The sequence below is a fragment of the Pseudophryne corroboree genome, chromosome 11 (assembly GCF_028390025.1).
Source record: "Pseudophryne corroboree isolate aPseCor3 chromosome 11, aPseCor3.hap2, whole genome shotgun sequence".
NCBI classification, from domain to species: domain Eukaryota; kingdom Metazoa; phylum Chordata; class Amphibia; order Anura; family Myobatrachidae; genus Pseudophryne; species Pseudophryne corroboree.
This window is the reverse complement of record NC_086454.1, coordinates 179,310,288-179,335,182: the sequence shown is the minus strand read 5'-3', so window position 1 is coordinate 179,335,182 and position 24,895 is coordinate 179,310,288. Positions and strand designations below refer to the sequence as shown.

Sequence of the window (24,895 nt, the reverse complement as noted above, 5' to 3'; positions counted from 1 at the left end):
TGCACTGTGTGGGGTTCTGAGAACCGAGTTTGAGAACCTGTGGAATAGACCAATGAAAAACCTAATATATATTAAATTATTATTATTTGATAAAATGTCCGTAAAATGTACAATACAGTTCATGAGCACTAGTGTTGGCATGGTGTGATGTTAAAGGCTCTGATTTCTAATTAATTTAGTACAAGATCAAAAGTCCTTGACACCTATATTTGACATTAAACTATACTAGCTATTATATTTCACAAAGTTTACATATTAATATTGAAGCAAATTAAAATAAAATGTATCAGATATTTCTGCCAACAGGAAAAATGTTTTGATTTCCAAGTAGCACCATCCAATTGAGGTCAGGTAGTTGTGGCCGAGTGGTTAAGGCGATGGACTTGAAATCCATTGGGGTTTCCCCGCGCAGGTTCAAATCCTGCCAGCTACGTACTGCTTTTTATGCATGTAGAAAGCTAAGCTCATTTGTCCTTGATAACTTTATTTTCCATGAAACTAAAGTAGCTTTTACATTTCCCAAAGTATAACTTACTGTAAAAGCTACCAAAAAAGGAAAACATTGATTTTGCACACAGCTTGTCAGTGAAACAACATTAAGGTAGTTGTGGCCGAGTGGTTAAGGTGATGGACTCGAAATCCATTTGCTTTTCAAGCTGGTTTAAAAACGAAATGCATTCAAGATGAAGAGAATCAAAGCATGTTATGTTTAAGAATTGAGTTCTCAATCTCAGCTTAGCTCACCTACATATATATCCTGTTTTACAATGGACTTCTTTTTAAACCATATAATCTCAGACAGTGTCTTCCTGCATTCTATGTACATGCTTGTGACCTTGTAAAATGTTTCCCAGTGGCAACTTGTGCATGCAGATTCTTTCTATCTGGATTTACAGCTGTAGAGATGTAATCAAAGGTAAGAAAAAATGTCTGGTAATCAACAAACTATTAATTGTGCAGTGTCAGTTGTTATAATTCCAAACTTTATTAAGGAATAGACCATAAGTTCTCAAACTCAGTCCTCAGGACCCCACACAGTGTATGTTTTGCAGGTAACCCAGCAGGTGCATAGGTGTATTAATTACTCACTGACACATTTTAAAAAGTCCACTTGTGGAGCTAATTATTTACTTGTGGTTCTGCGAGGAGACCTGCAAAACATGCACTGTGTGGGGTTCTGAGAACCGAGTTTGAGAACCTGTGGAATAGACCAATGAAAAACCTAATATATTTTAAATGATTATTATTTGATAAAATGTCCGTAAAATGTGCAATACAGTTCATGAGCACTAGTGTTGGCATGGTGTGATGTTAAAGGCTCTGATTTCTAATTAATTTAGTACAAGATCAAAAGTCCTTGACACCTATATTTGATATTAAACTATACTAGCTATTATATTTCACAAAGTTTACATATTAATATTGAAGCAAATTAAAATAAAATGTATCAGATATTTCTGCCAACAGGAAAAATGTTTTGATTTCCAAGTAGCACCATCCAATTGAGGTCAGGTAGTTGTGGCCGAGTGGTTAAGGTGATGGACTTGAAATCCATTGGGGTTTTCCCGCGCAGGTTCAAATCCTGCCAGCTACGTACTGCTTTTTATGCATGTAGAAAGCTAAGCTCATTTGTCCTTGATAATTTTATTTTCCATGAAACTAAAGTAGCTTTTACATTTCCCAAAGTATAACTTACTGTAAAAGCTACCAAAAAAGGAAAACATTGATTTTGTACACAGCTTGTCAGTGAAACAACATTAAGGTAGTTGTGGCCGAGTGGTTAAGGTGATGGACTCGAAATCCATTTGCTTTTCAAGCTGGTTTAAAAACGAAATGCATTCAAGATGAAGAGAATCAAAGCATGTTATGTTTAAGAATTGAGTTCTCAATCTCAGTTTAGCTCACCTACAGATATATCCTGTTTTACAATGGACTTCTTTTTAAACCATATAATCTCAGACAGTGTCTTCCTGCATTCTATGTACATGCTTGTGACCTTGTATAAATGTTTCCCAGTGGCAACTTATTCATGCAGATTCTTTCTAACTGGACTTACAGCTGTAGAGATGTAATGAAAGGTAAGAAATAATGTCTGGTAATCAACAAACTATTAATTGTGCAGTGTCAGTTGTTATAATTCCAAACTTTATTAAGGAATAGACCATAAGTTCTCAAACTCAGTCCTCAGGACCCCACACAGTGTATGTTTTGCAGGTAACCCAGCAGGTGCATAGGTGTATTAATTACTCACTGACACATTTTAAAAAGTCCACTTGTGGAGCTAATTATTTACTTGTGGTTCTGCGAGGAGACCTGCAAAACATGCACTGTGTGGGGATCTGAGAACCGAGTTTGAGAACCTGTGGATAGACCAATGAAAAACCTAATATATTTTAAATGATTATTATTTGATAAAATGTCCGTAAAATGTACAATACAGTTCATGAGCACTAGTGTTGGCATGGTGTGATGTTAAAGGCTCTGATTTCTAATTAATTTAGTACAAGATCAAAAGTCCGTGACACCTATATTTAATATTAAACTATACTAGCTATTATATTTCACAAAGTTTACATATTAATATTGAAGCAAATTAAAATAAAATGTATCAGATATTTCTGCCAACAGGAAAAAAATTTGATTTCCAAGTAGCACCATCCAATTGAGGTCAGGTAGTTGTGGCCGAGTGGTTAAGGTGATGGACTTGAAATCCATTGGGGTTTCTCCGCGCAGGTTCATAATCCTGCCAGCTACGTACTGCTTTTTATGCATGTAGAAAGCTAAGCTCATTTGTCCTTGATAACTTTATTTTCCATGAAACTAAAGTAGCTTTTACATTTCCCAAAGTATAACTTACTGTAAAAGCTACCAAAAAAGGAAAACATTGATTTTGCACACAGCTTGTCAGTGAAACAACATTAAGGTAGTTGTGGCCGAGTGGTTAAGGTGATGGACTCGAAATCCATTTGCTTTTCAAGCTGGTTTAAAAACTAAATGCATTCAAGATGAAGAGAATCAAAGCATGTTATGTTTAAGAATTGAGTTCTCAATCTCAGCTTAGCTCACCTACATATATATCCTGTTTTACAATGGACTTCTTTTTAAACCATATAATCTCAGACAGTGTCTTCCTGCATTCTATGTACATGCTTGTGACCTTGTATAAATGTTTCCCAGTGGCAACTTATGCATGCAGATTCTTTCTATCTGGACTTACAGCTGTAGAGATGTAATGAAAGGTAAGAAATAATGTCTGGTAATCAACAAACTATTAATTGTGCAGTGTCAGTTGTTATAATTCCAAACTTTATTAAGGAATAGATCATAAGTTCTCAAACTCAGTCCTCAGGACCCCACACAGTGTATGTTTTGCAGGTAACCCAGCAGGTGCATAGGTGTATTAATTACTCACTGACACATTTTAAAAAGTCCACTTGTGGAGCTAATTATTTACTTGTGGTTCTGCGAGGAGACCTGCAAAACATGCACTGTGTGGGGTTCTGAGAACCGAGTTTGAGAACCTGTGGAATAGACCAATGAAAAACCTAATATATTTTAAATTATTATTATTTGATAAAATGTCCGTAAAATGTACAATACAGTTCATGAGCACTAGTGTTGGCATGGTGTGATGTTAAAGGCTCTGATTTCTAATTAATTTAGTACAAGATCAAAAGTCCTTGACACCTATATTTGACATTAAACTATACTAGCTATTATATTTCACAAAGTTTACATATTAATATTGAAGCAAATTAAAATAAAATGTATCAGATATTTCTGCCAACAGGAAAAATGTTTTGATTTCCAAGTAGCACCATCCAATTGAGGTCAGGTAGTTGTGGCCGAGTGGTTAAGGCGATGGACTTGAAATCCATTGGGGTTTTCCCGCGCAGGTTCAAATCCTACCAGCTACGTACTGCTTTTTATGCATGTAGAATGCTAAGCTCATTTGTCCTTGATAACTTTATTTTCCATGAAACTAAAGTAGCTTTTACATTTCCCAAAGTATAACTTACTGTAAAAGCTACCAAAAAAGGAAAACATTGATTTTGCACACAGCTTGTCAGTGAAACAACATTAAGGTAGTTGTGGCCGAGTGGTTAAGGTGATGGACTCGAAATCCATTTGCTTTTCAAGCTGGTTTAAAAACGAAATGCATTCAAGATGAAGAGAATCAAAGCATGTTATGTTTAAGAATTGAGTTCTCAATCTCAGCTTAGCTCACCTACATATATATCCTGTTTTACAATGGACTTCTTTTTAAACCATATAATCTCAGACAGTGTCTTCCTGCATTCTATGTACATGCTTGTGACCTTGTTAAATGTTTCCCAGTGGCAACTTGTGCATGCAGATTCTTTCTATCTGGATTTACAGCTGTAGAGATGTAATCAAAGGTAAGAAAAAATGTCTGGTAATCAACAAACTATTAATTGTGCAGTGTCAGTTGTTATAATTCCAAACTTTATTAAGGAATAGACCATAAGTTCTCAAACTCAGTCTTTAGGACCCCACACAGTGTATGTTTTGCAGGTAACCCAGCAGGTGCATAGGTGTATTAATTACTCACTGACACATTTTAAAAAGTCCACTTGTGGAGCTAATTATTTACTTGTGGTTATGCGAGGAGACCTGCAAAACATGCACTGTGTGGGTTTCTGAGAACCGAGTTTGAGAACCTGTGGAATAGACCAATGAAAAACCTAATATATTTTAAATGATTATTATTTGATAAAATGTCCGTAAAATGTACAATACAGTTCATGAGCACTAGTGTTGGCATGGTGTGATGTTAAAGGCTCTGATTTCTAATTAATTTAGTACAAGATCAAAAGTCCTTGACACCTATATTTGATATTAAACTATACTAGCTATTATATTTCACAAAGTTTACATATTAATATTGAAGCAAATTAAAATAAAATGTATCAGATATTTCTGCCAACAGGAAAAATGTTTTGATTTCCAAGTAGCACCATCCAATTGAGGTCAGGTAGTTGTGGCCGAGTGGTTAAGGCGATGGACTTGAAATCCATTGGTGTTTCCCCGCGCAGGTTCAAATCCTGCCAGCTACGTACTGCTTTTTATGCATGTAGAAAGCTAAGCTCATTTGTCCTTGATAACTTTATTTTCCATGAAACTAAAGTAGCTTTTACATTTCCCAAAGTATAACTTACTGTAAAAGCTACCAAAAAAGGAAAACATTGATTTTGTACACAGCTTGTCAGTGAAACAACATTAAGGTAGTTGTGGCCGAGTGGTTAAGGTGATGGACTCGAAATCCATTTGCTTTTCAAGCTGGTTTAAAAACGAAATGCATTCAAGATGAAGAGAATCAAAGCATGTTATGTTTAAGAATTGAGTTCTCAATCTCAGCTTAGCTCACCTACATATATATCCTGTTTTACAATGGACTTCTTTTTAAACCATATAATCTCAGACAGTGTCTTCCTGCATTCTATGTACATGCTTGTGACCTTGTATAAATGTTTCCCAGTGGCAACTTATGCATGCAGATTCTTTCTAACTGGACTTACAGCTGTAGAGATGTAATGAAAGGTAAGAAATAATGTCTGGTAATCAACAAACTATTAATTGTGCAGTGTCAGTTGTTATAATTCTAAACTTTATTAAGGAATAGACCATAAGTTCTCAAACTCAGTCCTCAGGACCCCACACAGTGTATGTTTTGCAGGTAACCCAGCAGGTGCATAGGTGTATTAATTACTCACTGACACATTTTAAAAAGTCCACTTGTGGAGCTAATTATTTACTTGTGGTTCTGCGAGGAGACCTGCAAAACATGCACTGTGTGGGGTTCTGAGAACCGAGTTTGAGAACCTGTGGAATAGACCAATGAAAAACCTAATATATTTTAAATGATTATTATTTGATAAAATGTCCGTAAAATGTACAATACAGTTCATGAGCACTAGTGTTGGCATGGTGTGATGTTAAAGGCTCTGATTTCTAATTAATTTAGTACAAGATCAAAAGTCCGTGACACCTATATTTAATATTAAACTATACTAGCTATTATATTTCACAAAGTTTACATATTAATATTGAAGCAAATTAAAATAAAATGTATCAGATATTTCTGCCACCAGGAAAAATGTTTTGATTTCCAAGTAGCACCATCCAATTGAGGTCAGGTAGTTGTGGCCGAGTGGTTAAGGCGATGGACTTGATATCCATTGGTGTTTCCCTGCGCAGGTTCAAATCCTGCCAGCTACGTACTGCTTTTTATGCATGTAGAAAGCTAAGCTCATTTGTCCTTGATAACTTTATTTTCCATGAAACTAAAGTAGCTTTTACATTTCCCAAAGTATAACTTACTGTAAAAGCTACCAAAAAAGGAAAACATTGATTTTGCACACAGCTTGTCAGTGAAACAACATTAAGGTAGTTGTGGCCGAGTGGTTAAGGTGATGGACTCGAAATCCATTTGCTTTTCAAGCTGGTTTAAAAACGAAATGCATTCAAGATGAAGAGAATCAAAGCATGTTATGTTTAAGAATTGAGTTCTCAATCTCAGCTTAGCTCACCTACATATATATCCTGTTTTACAATGGACTTCTTTTTAAACCATATAATCTCAGACAGTGTCTTCCTGAATTCTATGTACATGCTTGTGACCTTGTATAAATGTTTCCCAGTGGCAACTTATGCATGCAGATTCTGTCTATCTGGACTTACAGCTGTAGAGATGTAATGAAAGGTAAGAAATAATGTCTGGTAATCAACAAACTATTAATTGTGCAGTGTCAGTTGTTATAATTCCAAACTTTATTAAGGAATAGACCATAAATTCTCAAACTCAGTCCTCAGGACCCCACACAGTGTATGTTTTGCAGGTAACCCAGCAGGTGCATAGGTGTATTAATTACTCACTGACACATTTTAAAAAGTCCACTTGTGGAGCTAATTATTTACTTGTGGTTCTGCGAGGAGACCTGCAAAACATGCACTGTGTGGGGTTCTGAGAACGGAGTTTGAGAACCTGTGGAATAGACCAATGAAAAACCTAATATATTTTAAATGATTATTATTTGATAAAATGTCCGTAAAATGTACAATACAGTTCATGAGCACTAGTGTTGGCATGGTGTGATGTTAAAGGCTCTGATTTCTAATTAATTTAGTACAAGATCAAAAGTCCTTGACACCTATATTTGACATTAAACTATACTAGCTATTATATTTCACAAAGTTTACATATTAATATTGAAGCAAATTAAAATAAAATGTATCAGATATTTCTGCCAACAGGAAAAATGTTTTGATTTCCAAGTAGCACCATCCAATTGAGGTCAGGTAGTTGTGGCCGAGTGGTTAAGCCGATGGACTTCAAATCCATTGGGGTTTTCCCGCGCAGGTTCAAATCCTGCCAGCTACGTACTGCTTTTTATGCATGTAGAAAGCTAAGCTCATTTGTCCTTGATAACTTTATTTTCCATGAAACTAAAGTAGCTTTTACATTTCCCAAAGTATAACTTACTGTAAAAGCTACCAAAAAAGGAAAACATTGATTTTGCACACAGCTTGTCAGTGAAACAACATTAAGGTAGTTGTGGCCGAGTGGTTAAGGTGATGGACTCGAAATCCATTTGCTTTTCAAGCTGGTTTAAAAACTAAATGCATTCAAGATGAAGAGAATCAAAGCATGTTATGTTTAAGAATTGAGTTCTCAATCTCAGCTTAGCTCACCTACATATATATCCTGTTTTACAATGGACTTCTTTTTAAACCATATAATCTCAGACAGTGTCTTCCTGCATTCTATGTACATGCTTGTGACCTTGTATAAATGTTTCCCAGTGGCAACTTATGCATGCAGATTCTTTCTATCTGGACTTACAGCTGTAAAGATGTAATGAAAGGTAAGAAATAATGTCTGGTAATCAACAAACTATTAATTGTGCAGTATCAGTTGTTATAATTCCAAACTTTATTAAGGAATAGACCATAAGTTCTCAAACTCAGTCCTCAGGACCCCACACAGTGTATGTTTTGCAGGTAACCCAGCAGGTGCATAGGTGTATTAATTACTCACTGACACATTTTAAAAAGTCCACTTGTGGAGCTAATTATTTACTTGTGGTTCTGCGAGGAGACCTGCAAAACATGCACTGTGTGGGGTTCTGAGAACCGAGTTTGAGAACCTGTGGAATAGACCAATGAAAAACCTAATATATTTTAAATGATTATTATTTGATAAAATGTCCGTAAAATGTACAATACAGTTCATGAGCACTAGTGTTGGCATGGTGTGATGTTAAAGGCTCTGATTTCTAATTAACTTAGTACAAGATCAAAAGTCCTTGACACCTATATTTGATATTAAACTATACTAGCTATTATATTTCACAAAGTTTACATATTAATATTGAAGCAAATTAAAATAAAATGTATCAGATATTTCTGCCAACAGGAAAAATGTTTTGATTTCCAAGTAGCACCATCCAATTGAGGTCAGGTAGTTGTGGCCGAGTGGTTAAGGTGATGGACTTGAAATCCATTGGGGTTTCCCCGCGCTGGTTCAAATCCTGCCAGCTACGTACTGCTTTTTATGCATGTAGAAAGCTAAGCTCATTTGTCCTTGATAACTTTATTTTCCATGAAACTAAAGTAGCTTTTACATTTCCCAAAGTATAACTTACTGTAGAAGCTACCAAAAAAGGAAAACATTGATTTTGTACACAGCTTGTCAGTGAAACAACATTAAGGTAGTTGTGGCCGAGTGGTTAAGGTGATGGACTCGAAATCCATTTGCTTTTCAAACTGGTTTAAAAACGAAATGCATTCAAGATGAAGAGAATCAAAGCATGTTATGTTTAAGAATTGAGTTCTCAATCTCAGCTTAGCTCACCTACATATATATCCTGTTTTACAATGGACTTCTTTTTAAACCATATAATCTCAGACAGTGTCTTCCTGCATTCTATGTACATGCTTGTGACCTTGTATAAATGTTTCCCAGTGGCAACTTATTCATGCAGATTCTGTCTATCTGGACTTACAGCTGTAGAGATGTAATGAAAGGTAAGAAATAATGTCTGGTAATCAACAAACTATTAATTGTGCAGTGTCAGTTGCTATAATTCCAAACTTTATTAAGGAATAGACCATAAGTTCTCAAACTCAGTCCTCAGGACCCCACACAGTGTATGTTTTGCAGGTAACCCAGCAGGTGCATAGGTGTATTAATTACTCACTGACACATTTTAAAAAGTCCACTTGTGGAGCTAATTATTTACTTGTGGTTCTGCGAGGAGACCTGCAAAACATGCACTGTGTGGGGTTCTGAGAACCGAGTTTGAGAACCTGTGGAATAGACCAATGAAAAACCTAATATATTTTAAATGATTATTATTTGATAAAATGTCCGTAAACTGTACAATACAGTTCATGAGCACTAGTGTTGGCATGGTGTGATGTTAAAGGCTCTAATTTCTAATTAATTTAGTACAAGATCAAAAGTCCTTGACACCTATATTTGACATTAAACTATACTAGCTATTATATTTCACAAAGTTTACATATTAATATTGAAGCAAATTAAAATAAAATGTATCAGATATTTCTGCCAACAGGAAAAATGTTTTGATTTCCAAGTAGCACCATCCAATTGAGGTCAGGTAGTTGTGGCCGAGTGGTTAAGGCGATGGACTTGAAATCCATTGGGGTTTCCCCGCGCAGGTTCAAATCCTGCCAGCTACGTACTGCTTTTTATGCATGTAGAAAGCTAAGCTCATTTGTCCTTGATAACTTTATTTTCCATGAAACTAAAGTAGCTTTTACATTTCCCAAAGTATAACTTACTGTAAAAGCTACCAAAAAAGGAAAACATTGATTTTGCACACAGCTTGTCAGTGAAACAACATTAAGGTAGTTGTGGCCGAGTGGTTAAGGTGATGGACTCGAAATCCATTTGCTTTTCAAGCTGGTTTAAAAACGAAATGCATTCAATATGAAGAGAATCAAAGCATGTTATGTTTAAGAATTGAGTTCTCAATCTCAGCTTAGCTCACCTACATATATATCCTGTTTTACAATGGACTTCTTTTTAAACCATATAATCTCAGACAGAGTCTTCCTGCATTTTATGTACATGCTTGTGACCTTGTATAAATGTTTCCCAGTGGCAACTTATGCATGCAGATTCTTTCTATCTGGATTTACAGCTGTAGAGATGTAATGAAAGGTAAGAAATAATGTCTGGTAATCAACAAACTATTAATTGTGCAGTGTCAGTTGTTATAATTCCAAACTTTATTAAGGAATAGACCATAAGTTCTCAAACTCAGTCCTCAGGACCCCACACAGTGTATGTTTTGCAGGTAACCCAGCAGGTGCATAGGTGTATTAATTACTCACTGACACATTTTAAAAAGTCCACTTGTGGAGCTAATTATTTACTTGTGGCTCTGCGAGGAGACCTGCAAAACATGCACTGTGTGGGGTTCTGAGAACCGAGTTTGAGAACCTGTGGAATAGACCAAGGAAAAACCTAATATATTTTAAATGATTATTATTTGATAAAATGTCCGTAAAATGTACAATACAGTTCATGAGCACTAGTGTTGGCATGGTGTGATGTTAAAGGCTCTGATTTCTAATTAATTTAGTACAAGATCAAAAGTCCTTGACACCTATATTTGATATTAAACTATACTAGCTATTATATTTCACAAAGTTTACATATTAATATTGAAGCAAATTAAAATAAAATGTATCAGATATTTCTGCCAACAGGAAAAATGTTTTGATTTCCAAGTAGCACCATCCAATTGAGGTCAGGTAGTTGTGGCCGAGTGGTTAAGGTGATGGACTTGAAATCCATTGGGGTTTCCCCGCGCTGGTTCAAATCCTCCCAGCTACGTACTGCTTTTTATGCATGTAGAAAGCTAAGCTCATTTGTCCTTGATAACTTTATTTTCCATGAAACTAAAGTAGCTTTTACATTTCCCAAAGTATAACTTACTGTAAAAGCTACCAAAAAAGTAAAACATTGATTTTGCACACAGCTTGTCAGTGAAACAACATTAAGGTAGTTGTGGCCGAGTGGTTAAGGTGATGGACTCGAAATCCATTTGCTTTTCAAGCTGGTTTAAAAACGAAATGCATTCAAGATGAAGAGAATCAAAGCATGTTATGTTTAAGAATTGAGTTCTCAATCTCAGCTTAGCTCACCTACATATATATCCTGTTTTACAATGGACTTCTTTTTAAACCATATAATCTCAGACAGAGTCTTCCTGCATTCTATGTACATGCTTGTGACCTTGTATAAATGTTTCCCAGTGGCAACTTATGCATGCAGATTCTTTCTATCTGGATTTACAGCTGTAGAGATGTAATGAAATGTAAGAAATAATGTCTGGTGATCAACAAACTATTAATTGTGCAGTGTCAGTTGTTATAATTCCAAACTTTATTAAGGAATAGACCATAAGTTCTCAAACTCAGTCCTCAGGACCCCACACAGTGTATGTTTTGCAGGTAACCCAGCAGGTGCATAGGTGTATTAATTACTCACTGACACATTTTAAAAAGTCCACTTGTGGAGCTAATTATTTACTTGTGGTTCTGCGAGGAGACCTGCAAAACATGCACTGTGTGGGGTTCTGAGAACCGAGTTTGAGAACCTGTGGAATAGACCAATGAAAAACCTAATATATTTTAAATGATTATTATTTGATAAAATGTCCGTAAAATGTACAATACAGTTCATGAGCACTAGTGTTGGCATGGTGTGATGTTAAAGGCTCTGATTTCTAATTAACTTAGTACAAGATCAAAAGTCCTTGACACCTATATTTGATATTAAACTATACTAGCTATTATATTTCACAAAGTTTACATATTAATATTGAAGCAAATTAAAATAAAATGTATCAGATATTTCTGCCAACAGGAAAAATGTTTTGATTTCCAAGTAGCACCATCCAATTGAGGTCAGGTAGTTGTGGCCGAGTGGTTAAGGTGATGGACTTGAAATCCATTGGGGTTTCCCCGCGCTGGTTCAAATCCTGCCAGCTACGTACTGCTTTTTATGCATGTAGAAAGCTAAGCTCATTTGTCCTTGATAACTTTATTTTCCATGAAACTAAAGTAGCTTTTACATTTCCCAAAGTATAACTTACTGTAGAAGCTACCAAAAAAGGAAAACATTGATTTTGTACACAGCTTGTCAGTGAAACAACATTAAGGTAGTTGTGGCCGAGTGGTTAAGGTGATGGACTCGAAATCCATTTGCTTTTCAAACTGGTTTAAAAACGAAATGCATTCAAGATGAAGAGAATCAAAGCATGTTATGTTTAAGAATTGAGTTCTCAATCTCAGCTTAGCTCACCTACATATATATCCTGTTTTACAATGGACTTCTTTTTAAACCATATAATCTCAGACAGTGTCTTCCTGCATTCTATGTACATGCTTGTGACCTTGTATAAATGTTTCCCAGTGGCAACTTATGCATGCAGATTCTGTCTATCTGGACTTACAGCTGTAGAGATGTAATGAAAGGTAAGAAATAATGTCTGGTAATCAACAAACTATTAATTGTGCAGTGTCAGTTGCTATAATTCCAAACTTTATTAAGGAATAGACCATAAGTTCTCAAACTCAGTCCTCAGGACCCCACACAGTGTATGTTTTGCAGGTAACCCAGCAGGTGCATAGGTGTATTAATTACTCACTGACACATTTTAAAAAGTCCACTTGTGGAGCTAATTATTTACTTGTGGTTCTGCGAGGAGACCTGCAAAACATGCACTGTGTGGGGTTCTGAGAACCGAGTTTGAGAACCTGTGGAATAGACCAATGAAAAACCTAATATATTTTAAATGATTATTATTTGATAAAATGTCCGTAAACTGTACAATACAGTTCATGAGCACTAGTGTTGGCATGGTGTGATGTTAAAGGCTCTAATTTCTAATTAATTTAGTACAAGATCAAAAGTCCTTGACACCTATATTTGACATTAAACTATACTAGCTATTATATTTCACAAAGTTTACATATTAATATTGAAGCAAATTAAAATAAAATGTATCAGATATTTCTGCCAACAGGAAAAATGTTTTGATTTCCAAGTAGCACCATCCAATTGAGGTCAGGTAGTTGTGGCCGAGTGGTTAAGGCGATGGACTTGAAATCCATTGGGGTTTCCCCGCGCAGGTTCAAATCCTGCCAGCTACGTACTGCTTTTTATGCATGTAGAAAGCTAAGCTCATTTGTCCTTGATAACTTTATTTTCCATGAAACTAAAGTAGCTTTTACATTTCCCAAAGTATAACTTACTGTAAAAGCTACCAAAAAAGGAAAACATTGATTTTGCACACAGCTTGTCAGTGAAACAACATTAAGGTAGTTGTGGCCGAGTGGTTAAGGTGATGGACTCGAAATCCATTTGCTTTTCAAGCTGGTTTAAAAACGAAATGCATTCAATATGAAGAGAATCAAAGCATGTTATGTTTAAGAATTGAGTTCTCAATCTCAGCTTAGCTCACCTACATATATATCCTGTTTTACAATGGACTTCTTTTTAAACCATATAATCTCAGACAGAGTCTTCCTGCATTTTATGTACATGCTTGTGACCTTGTATAAATGTTTCCCAGTGGCAACTTATGCATGCAGATTCTTTCTATCTGGATTTACAGCTGTAGAGATGTAATGAAAGGTAAGAAATAATGTCTGGTAATCAACAAACTATTAATTGTGCAGTGTCAGTTGTTATAATTCCAAACTTTATTAAGGAATAGACCATAAGTTCTCAAACTCAGTCCTCAGGACCCCACACAGTGTATGTTTTGCAGGTAACCCAGCAGGTGCATAGGTGTATTAATTACTCACTGACACATTTTAAAAAGTCCACTTGTGGAGCTAATTATTTACTTGTGGCTCTGCGAGGAGACCTGCAAAACATGCACTGTGTGGGGTTCTGAGAACCGAGTTTGAGAACCTGTGGAATAGACCAAGGAAAAACCTAATATATTTTAAATGATTATTATTTGATAAAATGTCCGTAAAATGTACAATACAGTTCATGAGCACTAGTGTTGGCATGGTGTGATGTTAAAGGCTCTGATTTCTAATTAATTTAGTACAAGATCAAAAGTCCTTGACACCTATATTTGATATTAAACTATACTAGCTATTATATTTCACAAAGTTTACATATTAATATTGAAGCAAATTAAAATAAAATGTATCAGATATTTCTGCCAACAGGAAAAATGTTTTGATTTCCAAGTAGCACCATCCAATTGAGGTCAGGTAGTTGTGGCCGAGTGGTTAAGGTGATGGACTTGAAATCCATTGGTGTTTCCCCGCGCTGGTTCAAATCCTCCCAGCTACGTACTGCTTTTTATGCATGTAGAAAGCTAAGCTCATTTGTCCTTGATAACTTTATTTTCCATGAAACTAAAGTAGCTTTTACATTTCCCAAAGTATAACTTACTGTAAAAGCTACCAAAAAAGGAAAACATTGATTTTGCACACAGCTTGTCAGTGAAACAACATTAAGGTAGTTGTGGCCGAGTGGTTAAGGTGATGGACTCGAAATCCATTTGCTTTTCAAGCTGGTTTAAAAACTAAATGCATTCAAGATGAAGAGAATCAAAGCATGTTGTGTTTAAGAATTGAGTTCTCAATCTCAGCTTAGCTCACCTACATATATATCCTGTTTTACAATGGACTTCTTTTTAAACCATATAATCTCAGACAGTGTCTTCCTGCATTCTATGTACATGCTTGTGACCTTGTATAAATGTTTCCCAGTGGCAACTTATGCATGCAGATTCTTTCTATCTGGATTTTCAGCTGTAGAGATGTAATGAAAGGTAAGAAATAATGTCTGGTAATCAACAAACTATTAATTGTGCAGTGTCAGTTGTTATAATTCCAAACTTTATTAAGGAATAGACCATAAGTTCTCAAACTCAGTCCTCAGGACCCCACACAGTGTATGTTTTGCAGGTAACCCAGCAGGTGCATAGGTGTATTAATTACTCACTGACACATTTTAAAAAGTCCACTTGTGGAGCTAATTATTTACTTGTGGTTCTGCGAGGAGACCTGCAAAACATGCACTGTGTGGGGTTCTGAGAACCGAGTTTGAGAACCTGTGGAATAGACCAATGAAAAACCTAATATATTTTAAATGATTATTATTTGATAAAATGTCCGTAAAATGTACAATACATTTCATGAGCACTAGTGTTGGCATGGTGTGATGTTAAAGGCTCTGATTTCTAATTAATTTAGTACAAGATCAAAAGTCCGTGAAACCTATATTTAATATTAAACTATACTAGCTATTATATTTCACAAAGTTTACATATTAATATTGAAGCAAATTAAAATAAAATGTATCAGATATTTCTGCCAACAGGAAAAATGTTTTGATTTCCACGTAGCACCATTCAATTGAGGTCAGGTAGTTGTGGCCGAGTGGTTAAGGTGATGGACTTGAAATCCATTGGGGTTTTCCCGCGCAGGTTCAAATCCTGCCAGCTACATACTGCTTTTTATGCATGTAGAAAGCTAAGCTCATTTGTCCTTGATAACTTTATTTTCCATGAAACTAAAGTAGCTTTTACATTTCCCAAAGTATAACTTACTGTAGAAGCTACCAAAAAAGGAAAACATTGATTTTGTACACAGCTTGTCAGTGAAACAACATTAAGGTAGTTGTGGCCGAGTGGTTAAGGTGATGGACTCGAAATCCATTTGCTTTTCAAACTGGTTTAAAAACGAAATGCATTCAAGATGAAGAGAATCAAAGCATGTTATGTTTAAGAATTGAGTTCTCAATCTCAGCTTAGCTCACCTACATATATATCCTGTTTTACAATGGACTTCTTTTTAAACCATATAATCTCAGACAGTGTCTTCCTGCATTCTATGTACATGCTTGTGACCTTGTATAAATGTTTCCCAGTGGCAACTTATGCATGCAGATTCTTTCTATCTGGACTTACAGCTGTAGAGATGTAATGAAAGGTAAGAAATAATGTCTGGTAATCAACAAACTATTAATTGTGCAGTGTCAGTTGTTATAATTCCAAACTTTATTAAGGAATAGACCATAAGTTCTCAAACTCAGTCCTCAGGACCCCACACAGTGTATGTTTTGCAGGTAACCCAGCAGGTGCATAGGTGTATTAATTACTCACTGACACATTTTAAAAAGTCCACTTGTGGAGCTAATTATTTACTTGTGGTTCTGCGAGGAGACCTGCAAAACATGCACTGTGTGGGGTTCTGAGAACCGAGTTTGAGAACCTGTGGAATAGACCAATGAAAAACCTAATATATTTTAAATGATTATTATTTGATAAAATGTCCGTAAACTGTACAATACAGTTCATGAGCACTAGTGTTGGCATGGTGTGATGTTAAAGGCTCTGATTTCTAATTCATTTAGTACAAGATCAAAAGTCCTTGACACCTATATTTGACATTAAACTATACTAGCTATTATATTTCACAAAGTTTACATATTAATATTGAAGCAAATTAAAATAAAATGTATCAGATATTTCTGCCAAAAGGAAAAATGTTTTGATTTCCAAGTAGCACCATCCAATTGAGGTCAGGTAGTTGTGGCCGAGTGGTTAAGGCGATGGACTTGAAATCCATTGGGGTTTCCCCGCGCAGGTTCAAATCCTGCCAGCTACGTACTGCTTTTTATGCATGTAGAAAGCTAAGCTCATTTGTCCTTGATAACTTTATTTTCCATGAAACTAAAGCAGCTTTTACATTCCCAAAGTATAACTTACTGTAAAAGCTACCAAAAAAGGAAAACATTGATTTTGTACACAGCTTGTCAGTGAAACAACATTAAGGTAGTTGTGGCCGAGTGGTTAAGGTGATGGACTCGAAATCCATTTGCTTTTCAAGCTGGTTTAAAAACGAAATGCATTCAAGATGAAGAGAATCAAAGCATGTTATGTTTAAGAATTGAGTTCTCAATCTCAGCTTAGCTCACCTACATATATATCCTGTTTTACAATGGACTTCTTTTTAAACCATATAATCTCAGACAGTGTCTTCCTGCATTCTATGTACATGCTTGTGACCTTGTATAAATGTTTCCCAGTGGCAACTTATGCATGCAGATTCTTTCTATCTGGACTTACAGCTGTAGAGATGTAATGAAAGGTAAGAAATAATGTCTGGTAATCAACAAACTATTAATTGTGCAGTGTCAGTTGTTATAATTCCAAACTTTATTAAGGAATAGATCATAAGTTCTCAAACTCAGTCCTCAGGACCCCACACAGTGTATGTTTTGCAGGTAACCCAGCAGGTGCATAGGTGTATTAATTACTCACTGACACATTTTAAAAAGTCCACTTGTGGAGCTAATTATTTACTTGTGGTTCTGCGAGGAGACCTGCAAAACATGCACTGTGTGGGGTTCTGAGAACCGAGTTTGAGAACCTGTGGAATAGACCAATGAAAAACCTAATATATTTTAAATTATTATTATTTGATAAAATGTCCGTAAAATGTACAATACAGTTCATGAGCACTAGTGTTGGCATGGTGTGATGTTAAAGGCTCTGATTTCTAATTAATTTAGTACAAGATCAAAAGTCCTTGACACCTATATTTGACATTAAACTATACTAGCTATTATATTTCACAAAGTTTACATATTAATATTGAAGCAAATTAAAATAAAATGTATCAGATATTTCTGCCAACAGGAAAAATGTTTTGATTTCCAAGTAGCACCATCCAATTGAGGTCAGGTAGTTGTGGCCGAGTGGTTAAGGCGATGGACTTGAAATCCATTGGGGTTTCCCCGCGCAGGTTCAAATCCTGCCAGCTACGTACTGCTTTTTATGCATGTAGAATGCTAAGCTCATTTGTCCTTGATAACTTTATTTTCCATGAAACTAAAGTAGCTTTTACATTTCCCAAAGTATAACTTACTGTAGAAGCTACCAAAAAAGGAAAACATTGATTTTGTACACAGCTTGTCAGTGAAACAACATTAAGGTAGTTGTGGCCGAGTGGTTAAGGTGATGGACTCGAAATCCATTTGCTTTTCAAACTGGTTTAAAAACGAAATGCATTCAAGATGAAGAGAATCAAAGCATGTTATGTTTAAGAATTGAGTTCTCAATCTCAGCTTAGCTCACCTACATATATATCCTGTTTTACAATGGACTTCTTTTTAAACCATATAATCTCAGACAGTGTCTTCCTGCATTCTATGTACATGCTTGTGACCTTGTATAAATGTTTCCCAGTGGCAACTTATGCATGCAGATTCTGTCTATCTGGACTTACAGCTGTAGAGATGTAATGAAAGGTAAGAAATAATGTCTGGTAATCAACAAACTATTAATTGTGCAGTGTCAGTTGCTATAATTCCAAACTTTATTAAGGAATAGACCATAAGTTCTCAAACTCAGTCCTCAGGACCCCACACAGTGTATGTTTTGCAGGTAACCCAGCAGGTGCATAGGTGTATTAATTACTCACTGACACATTTTAAAAAGTCCACTTGTGGAGCTAATTATTTACTTGTGGTTCTGCGAGGAGACCTGCAAAACATGCACTGTGTGGGGTTCTGAGAACCGAGTTTGAGAACCTGTGGAATAGACCAATGAAAAACCTAATATATTTTAAATGATTATTATTTGATAAAATGTCCGTAAACTGTACAATACAGTTCATGAGCACTAGTGTTGGCATGGTGTGATGTTAAAGGCTCTAATTTCTAATTAATTTAGTACAAGATCAAAAGTCCTTGACACCTATATTTGACATTAAACTATACTAGCTATTATATTTCACAAAGTTTACATATTAATATTGAAGCAAATTAAAATAAAATGTATCAGATATTTCTGCCAACAGGAAAAATGTTTTGATTTCCAAGTAGCACCATCCAATTGAGGTCAGGTAGTTGTGGCCGAGTGGTTAAGGCGATGGACTTGAAATCCATTGGGGTTTCCCCGCGCAGGTTCAAATCCTGCCAGCTACGTACTGCTTTTTATGCATGTAGAAAGCTAAGCTCATTTGTCCTTGATAACTTTATTTTCCATGAAACTAAAGTAGCTTTTACATTTCCCAAAGTATAACTTACTGTAAAAGCTACCAAAAAAGGAAAACATTGATTTTGCACACAGCTTGTCAGTGAAACAACATTAAGGTAGTTGTGGCCGAGTGGTTAAGGTGATGGACTCGAAATCCATTTGCTTTTCAAGCTGGTTTAAAAACGAAATGCATTCAATATGAAGAGAATCAAAGCATGTTATGTTTAAGAATTGAGTTCTCAATCTCAGCTTAGCTCACCTACATATATATCCTGTTTTACAATGGACTTCTTTTTAAACCATATAATCTCAGACAGAGTCTTCCTGCATTTTATGTACATGCTTGTGACCTTGTATAAATGTTTCCCAGTGGCAACTTATGCATGCAGATTCTTTCTATCTGGATTTACAGCTGTAGAGATGTAATGAAAGGTAAGAAATAATGTCTGGTAATCAACAAACTATTAATTGTGCAGTGTCAGTTGTTATAATTCCAAACTTTATTAAGGAATAGACCATAAGTTCTCAAACTCAGTCCTCAGGACCCCACACAGTGTATGTTTTGCAGGTAACCCAGCAGGTGCATAGGTGTATTAATTACTCACTGACACATTTTAAAAAGTCCACTTGTGGAGCTAATTATTTACTTGTGGCTCTGCGAGGAGACCTGCAAAACATGCACTGTGTGGGGTTCTGAGAACCGAGTTTGAGAACCTGTGGAATAGACCAAGGAAAAACCTAATATATTTTAAATGATTATTATTTGATAAAATGTCCGTAAAATGTACAATACAGTTCATGAGCACTAGTGTTGGCATGGTGTGATGTTAAAGGCTCTGATTTCTAATTAATTTAGTACAAGATCAAAAGTCCTTGACACCTATATTTGATATTAAACTATACTAGCTATTATATTTCACAAAGTTTACATATTAATATTGAAGCAAATTAAAATAAAATGTATCAGATATTTCTGCCAACAGGAAAAATGTTTTGATTTCCAAGTAGCACCATCCAATTGAGGTCAGGTAGTTGTGGCCGAGTGGTTAAGGTGATGGACTTGAAATCCATTGGTGTTTCCCCGCGCTGGTTCAAATCCTCCCAGCTACGTACTGCTTTTTATGCATGTAGAAAGCTAAGCTCATTTGTCCTTGATAACTTTATTTTCCATGAAACTAAAGTAGCTTTTACATTTCCCAAAGTATAACTTACTGTAAAAGCTACCAAAAAAGGAAAACATTGATTTTGCACACAGCTTGTCAGTGAAACAACATTAAGGTAGTTGTGGCCGAGTGGTTAAGGTGATGGACTCGAAATCCATTTGCTTTTCAAGCTGGTTTAAAAACTAAATGCATTCAAGATGAAGAGAATCAAAGCATGTTGTGTTTAAGAATTGAGTTCTCAATCTCAGCTTAGCTCACCTACATATATATCCTGTTTTACAATGGACTTCTTTTTAAACCATATAATCTCAGACAGTGTCTTCCTGCATTCTATGTACATGCTTGTGACCTTGTATAAATGTTTCCCAGTGGCAACTTATGCATGCAGATTCTTTCTATCTGGATTTTCAGCTGTAGAGATGTAATGAAAGGTAAGAAATAATGTCTGGTAATCAACAAACTATTAATTGTGCAGTGTCAGTTGTTATAATTCCAAACTTTATTAAGGAATAGACCATAAGTTCTCAAACTCAGTCCTCAGGACCCCACACAGTGTATGTTTTGCAGGTAACCCAGCAGGTGCATAGGTGTATTAATTACTCACTGACACATTTTAAAAAGTCCACTTGTGGAGCTAATTATTTACTTGTGGTTCTGCGAGGAGACCTGCAAAACATGCACTGTGTGGGGTTCTGAGAACCGAGTTTGAGAACCTGTGGAATAGACCAATGAAAAACCTAATATATTTTAAATGATTATTATTTGATAAAATGTCCGTAAAATGTACAATACATTTCATGAGCACTAGTGTTGGCATGGTGTGATGTTAAAGGCTCTGATTTCTAATTAATTTAGTACAAGATCAAAAGTCCGTGAAACCTATATTTAATATTAAACTATACTAGCTATTATATTTCACAAAGTTTACATATTAATATTGAAGCAAATTAAAATAAAATGTATCAGATATTTCTGCCAACAGGAAAAATGTTTTGATTTCCACGTAGCACCATTCAATTGAGGTCAGGTAGTTGTGGCCGAGTGGTTAAGGTGATGGACTTGAAATCCATTGGGGTTTTCCCGCGCAGGTTCAAATCCTGCCAGCTACATACTGCTTTTTATGCATGTAGAAAGCTAAGCTCATTTGTCCTTGATAACTTTATTTTCCATGAAACTAAAGTAGCTTTTACATTTCCCAAAGTATAACTTACTGTAGAAGCTACCAAAAAAGGAAAACATTGATTTTGTACACAGCTTGTCAGTGAAACAACATTAAGGTAGTTGTGGCCGAGTGGTTAAGGTGATGGACTCGAAATCCATTTGCTTTTCAAACTGGTTTAAAAACGAAATGCATTCAAGATGAAGAGAATCAAAGCATGTTATGTTTAAGAATTGAGTTCTCAATCTCAGCTTAGCTCACCTACATATATATCCTGTTTTACAATGGACTTCTTTTTAAACCATATAATCTCAGACAGTGTCTTCCTGCATTCTATGTACATGCTTGTGACCTTGTATAAATGTTTCCCAGTGGCAACTTATGCATGCAGATTCTTTCTATCTGGACTTACAGCTGTAGAGATGTAATGAAAGGTAAGAAATAATGTCTGGTAATCAACAAACTATTAATTGTGCAGTGTCAGTTGTTATAATTCCAAACTTTATTAAGGAATAGACCATAAGTTCTCAAACTCAGTCCTCAGGACCCCACACAGTGTATGTTTTGCAGGTAACCCAGCAGGTGCATAGGTGTATTAATTACTCACTGACACATTTTAAAAAGTCCACTTGTGGAGCTAATTATTTACTTGTGGTTCTGCGAGGAGACCTGCAAAACATGCACTGTGTGGGGTTCTGAGAACCGAGTTTGAGAACCTGTGGAATAGACCAATGAAAAACCTAATATATTTTAAATGATTATTATTTGATAAAATGTCCGTAAACTGTACAATACAGTTCATGAGCACTAGTGTTGGCATGGTGTGATGTTAAAGGCTCTGATTTCTAATTCATTTAGTACAAGATCAAAAGTCCTTGACACCTATATTTGACATTAAACTATACTAGCTATTATATTTCACAAAGTTTACATATTAATATTGAAGCAAATTAAAATAAAATGTATCAGATATTTCTGCCAAAAGGAAAAATGTTTTGATTTCCAAGTAGCACCATCCAATTGAGGTCAGGTAGTTGTGGCCGAGTGGTTAAGGCGATGGACTTGAAATCCATTGGGGTTTCCCCGCGCAGGTTCAAATCCTGCCAGCTACGTACTGCTTTTTATGCATGTAGAAAGCTAAGCTCATTTGTCCTTGATAACTTTATTTTCCATGAAACTAAAGCAGCTTTTACATTCCCAAAGTATAACTTACTGTAAAAGCTACCAAAAAAGGAAAACATTGATTTTGTACACAGCTTGTCAGTGAAACAACATTAAGGTAGTTGTGGCCGAGTGGTTAAGGTGATGGACTCGAAATCCATTTGCTTTTCAAGCTGGTTTAAAAACGAAATGCATTCAAGATGAAGAGAATCAAAGCATGTTATGTTTAAGAATTGAGTTCTCAATCTCAGCTTAGCTCACCTACATATATATCCTGTTTTACAATGGACTTCTTTTTAAACCATATAATCTCAGACAGTGTCTTCCTGCATTCTATGTACATGCTTGTGACCTTGTATAAATGTTTCCCAGTGGCAACTTATGCATGCAGATTCTTTCTATCTGGACTTACAGCTGTAGAGATGTAATGAAAGGTAAGAAATAATGTCTGGTAATCAACAAACTATTAATTGTGCAGTGTCAGTTGTTATAATTCCAAACTTTATTAAGGAATAGATCATAAGTTCTCAAACTCAGTCCTCAGGACCCCACACAGTGTATGTTTTGCAGGTAACCCAGCAGGTGCATAGGTGTATTAATTACTCACTGACACATTTTAAAAAGTCCACTTGTGGAGCTAATTATTTACTTGTGGTTCTGCGAGGAGACCTGCAAAACATGCACTGTGTGGGGTTCTGAGAACCGAGTTTGAGAACCTGTGGAATAGACCAATGAAAAACCTAATATATTTTAAATTATTATTATTTGATAAAATGTCCGTAAAATGTACAATACAGTTCATGAGCACTAGTGTTGGCATGGTGTGATGTTAAAGGCTCTGATTTCTAATTAATTTAGTACAAGATCAAAAGTCCTTGACACCTATATTTGACATTAAACTATACTAGCTATTATATTTCACAAAGTTTACATATTAATATTGAAGCAAATTAAAATAAAATGTATCAGATATTTCTGCCAACAGGAAAAATGTTTTGATTTCCAAGTAGCACCATCCAATTGAGGTCAGGTAGTTGTGGCCGAGTGGTTAAGGCGATGGACTTGAAATCCATTGGGGTTTCCCCGCGCAGGTTCAAATCCTGCCAGCTACGTACTGCTTTTTATGCATGTAGAAAGCTAAGCTCATTTGTCCTTGATAACTTTATTTTCCATGAAACTAAAGCAGCTTTTACATTCCCAAAGTATAACTTACTGTAAAAGCTACCAAAAAAGGAAAACATTGATTTTGTACACAGCTTGTCAGTGAAACAACATTAAGGTAGTTGTGGCCGAGTGGTTAAGGTGATGGACTCGAAATCCATTTGCTTTTCAAGCTGGTTTAAAAACGAAATGCATTCAAGATGAAGAGAATCAAAGCATGTTATGTTTAAGAATTGAGTTCTCAATCTCAGCTTAGCTCACCTACATATATATCCTGTTTTACAATGGACTTCTTTTTAAACCATATAATCTCAGACAGTGTCTTCCTGCATTCTATGTACATGCTTGTGACCTTGTATAAATGTTTCCCAGTGGCAACTTATGCATGCAGATTCTTTCTATCTGGACTTACAGCTGTAGAGATGTAATGAAAGGTAAGAAATAATGTCTGGTAATCAACAAACTATTAATTGTGCAGTGTCAGTTGTTATAATCCCAAACTTTATTAAGGAATAGATCATAAGTTCTCAAACTCAGTCCTCAGGACCCCACACAGTGTATGTTTTGCAGGTAACCCAGCAGGTGCATAGGTGTATTAATTACTCACTGACACATTTTAAAAAGTCCACTTGTGGAGCTAATTATTTACTTGTGGTTCTGCGAGGAGACCTGCAAAACATGCACTGTGTGGGGTTCTGAGAACCGAGTTTGAGAACCTGTGGAATAGACCAATGAAAAACCTAATATATTTTAAATTATTATTATTTGATAAAATGTCCGTAAAATGTACAATACAGTTCATGAGCACTAGTGTTGGCATGGTGTGATGTTAAAGGCTCTGATTTCTAATTAATTTAGTACAAGATCAAAAGTCCTTGACACCTATATTTGACATTAAACTATACTAGCTATTATATTTCACAAAGTTTACATATTAATATTGAAGCAAATTAAAATAAAATGTATCAGATATTTCTGCCAACAGGAAAAATGTTTTGATTTCCAATTAGCACCATCCAATTGAGGTCAGGTAGTTGTGGCCGAGTGGTTAAGGCGATGGACTTGAAATCCATTGGGGTTTCCCCGCGCAGGTTCAAATCCTGCCAGCTACGTACTGCTTTTTATGCATGTAGAAAGCTAAGCTCATTTGTCCTTGATAACTTTATTTTCCATGAAAC

The 24,895-nt window shown here is 35.6% G+C and overlaps 21 non-coding genes across 21 annotated transcripts; all 21 read left to right on the top strand.

Annotated features, from left to right (window-relative positions):
- Positions 1–351: 351 nt before the first annotated feature.
- Positions 352–433, top strand: TRNAS-UGA (transfer RNA serine (anticodon UGA)). Its single transcript has one exon. It is a non-coding gene; the product is annotated as a tRNA-Ser (tRNA).
- A 1,079-nt stretch (positions 434–1,512) lies between these two features.
- On the top strand, positions 1,513–1,594 carry TRNAS-UGA (transfer RNA serine (anticodon UGA)). The gene has a single exon. It is a non-coding gene; the product is annotated as a tRNA-Ser (tRNA).
- Positions 1,595–2,672: 1,078 nt separating this feature from the next.
- Positions 2,673–2,755, top strand: TRNAS-UGA (transfer RNA serine (anticodon UGA)). Its single transcript has one exon. It is a non-coding gene; the product is annotated as a tRNA-Ser (tRNA).
- A 1,080-nt stretch (positions 2,756–3,835) lies between these two features.
- On the top strand, positions 3,836–3,917 carry TRNAS-UGA (transfer RNA serine (anticodon UGA)). The gene has a single exon. It is a non-coding gene; the product is annotated as a tRNA-Ser (tRNA).
- Positions 3,918–4,996: 1,079 nt separating this feature from the next.
- TRNAS-UGA (transfer RNA serine (anticodon UGA)) lies at positions 4,997–5,078 on the top strand. The gene has a single exon. It is a non-coding gene; the product is annotated as a tRNA-Ser (tRNA).
- A 1,080-nt stretch (positions 5,079–6,158) lies between these two features.
- TRNAS-UGA (transfer RNA serine (anticodon UGA)) lies at positions 6,159–6,240 on the top strand. The gene has a single exon. It is a non-coding gene; the product is annotated as a tRNA-Ser (tRNA).
- Positions 6,241–8,482: 2,242 nt separating this feature from the next.
- TRNAS-UGA (transfer RNA serine (anticodon UGA)) lies at positions 8,483–8,564 on the top strand. The gene has a single exon. It is a non-coding gene; the product is annotated as a tRNA-Ser (tRNA).
- A 1,080-nt stretch (positions 8,565–9,644) lies between these two features.
- On the top strand, positions 9,645–9,726 carry TRNAS-UGA (transfer RNA serine (anticodon UGA)). The gene has a single exon. It is a non-coding gene; the product is annotated as a tRNA-Ser (tRNA).
- Positions 9,727–10,806: 1,080 nt separating this feature from the next.
- On the top strand, positions 10,807–10,888 carry TRNAS-UGA (transfer RNA serine (anticodon UGA)). The gene has a single exon. It is a non-coding gene; the product is annotated as a tRNA-Ser (tRNA).
- Positions 10,889–11,968: 1,080 nt separating this feature from the next.
- Positions 11,969–12,050, top strand: TRNAS-UGA (transfer RNA serine (anticodon UGA)). Its single transcript has one exon. It is a non-coding gene; the product is annotated as a tRNA-Ser (tRNA).
- A 1,080-nt stretch (positions 12,051–13,130) lies between these two features.
- Positions 13,131–13,212, top strand: TRNAS-UGA (transfer RNA serine (anticodon UGA)). Its single transcript has one exon. It is a non-coding gene; the product is annotated as a tRNA-Ser (tRNA).
- A 1,080-nt stretch (positions 13,213–14,292) lies between these two features.
- Positions 14,293–14,374, top strand: TRNAS-UGA (transfer RNA serine (anticodon UGA)). The gene has a single exon. It is a non-coding gene; the product is annotated as a tRNA-Ser (tRNA).
- Positions 14,375–15,454: 1,080 nt separating this feature from the next.
- Positions 15,455–15,536, top strand: TRNAS-UGA (transfer RNA serine (anticodon UGA)). Its single transcript has one exon. It is a non-coding gene; the product is annotated as a tRNA-Ser (tRNA).
- Positions 15,537–16,616: 1,080 nt separating this feature from the next.
- TRNAS-UGA (transfer RNA serine (anticodon UGA)) lies at positions 16,617–16,698 on the top strand. Its single transcript has one exon. It is a non-coding gene; the product is annotated as a tRNA-Ser (tRNA).
- Positions 16,699–17,777: 1,079 nt separating this feature from the next.
- On the top strand, positions 17,778–17,859 carry TRNAS-UGA (transfer RNA serine (anticodon UGA)). The gene has a single exon. It is a non-coding gene; the product is annotated as a tRNA-Ser (tRNA).
- A 1,080-nt stretch (positions 17,860–18,939) lies between these two features.
- On the top strand, positions 18,940–19,021 carry TRNAS-UGA (transfer RNA serine (anticodon UGA)). The gene has a single exon. It is a non-coding gene; the product is annotated as a tRNA-Ser (tRNA).
- Positions 19,022–20,101: 1,080 nt separating this feature from the next.
- On the top strand, positions 20,102–20,183 carry TRNAS-UGA (transfer RNA serine (anticodon UGA)). Its single transcript has one exon. It is a non-coding gene; the product is annotated as a tRNA-Ser (tRNA).
- A 1,080-nt stretch (positions 20,184–21,263) lies between these two features.
- Positions 21,264–21,345, top strand: TRNAS-UGA (transfer RNA serine (anticodon UGA)). The gene has a single exon. It is a non-coding gene; the product is annotated as a tRNA-Ser (tRNA).
- A 1,080-nt stretch (positions 21,346–22,425) lies between these two features.
- On the top strand, positions 22,426–22,507 carry TRNAS-UGA (transfer RNA serine (anticodon UGA)). The gene has a single exon. It is a non-coding gene; the product is annotated as a tRNA-Ser (tRNA).
- A 1,079-nt stretch (positions 22,508–23,586) lies between these two features.
- On the top strand, positions 23,587–23,668 carry TRNAS-UGA (transfer RNA serine (anticodon UGA)). The gene has a single exon. It is a non-coding gene; the product is annotated as a tRNA-Ser (tRNA).
- Positions 23,669–24,747: 1,079 nt separating this feature from the next.
- TRNAS-UGA (transfer RNA serine (anticodon UGA)) lies at positions 24,748–24,829 on the top strand. The gene has a single exon. It is a non-coding gene; the product is annotated as a tRNA-Ser (tRNA).
- The last annotated feature ends 66 nt before the right edge of the window (positions 24,830–24,895 follow it).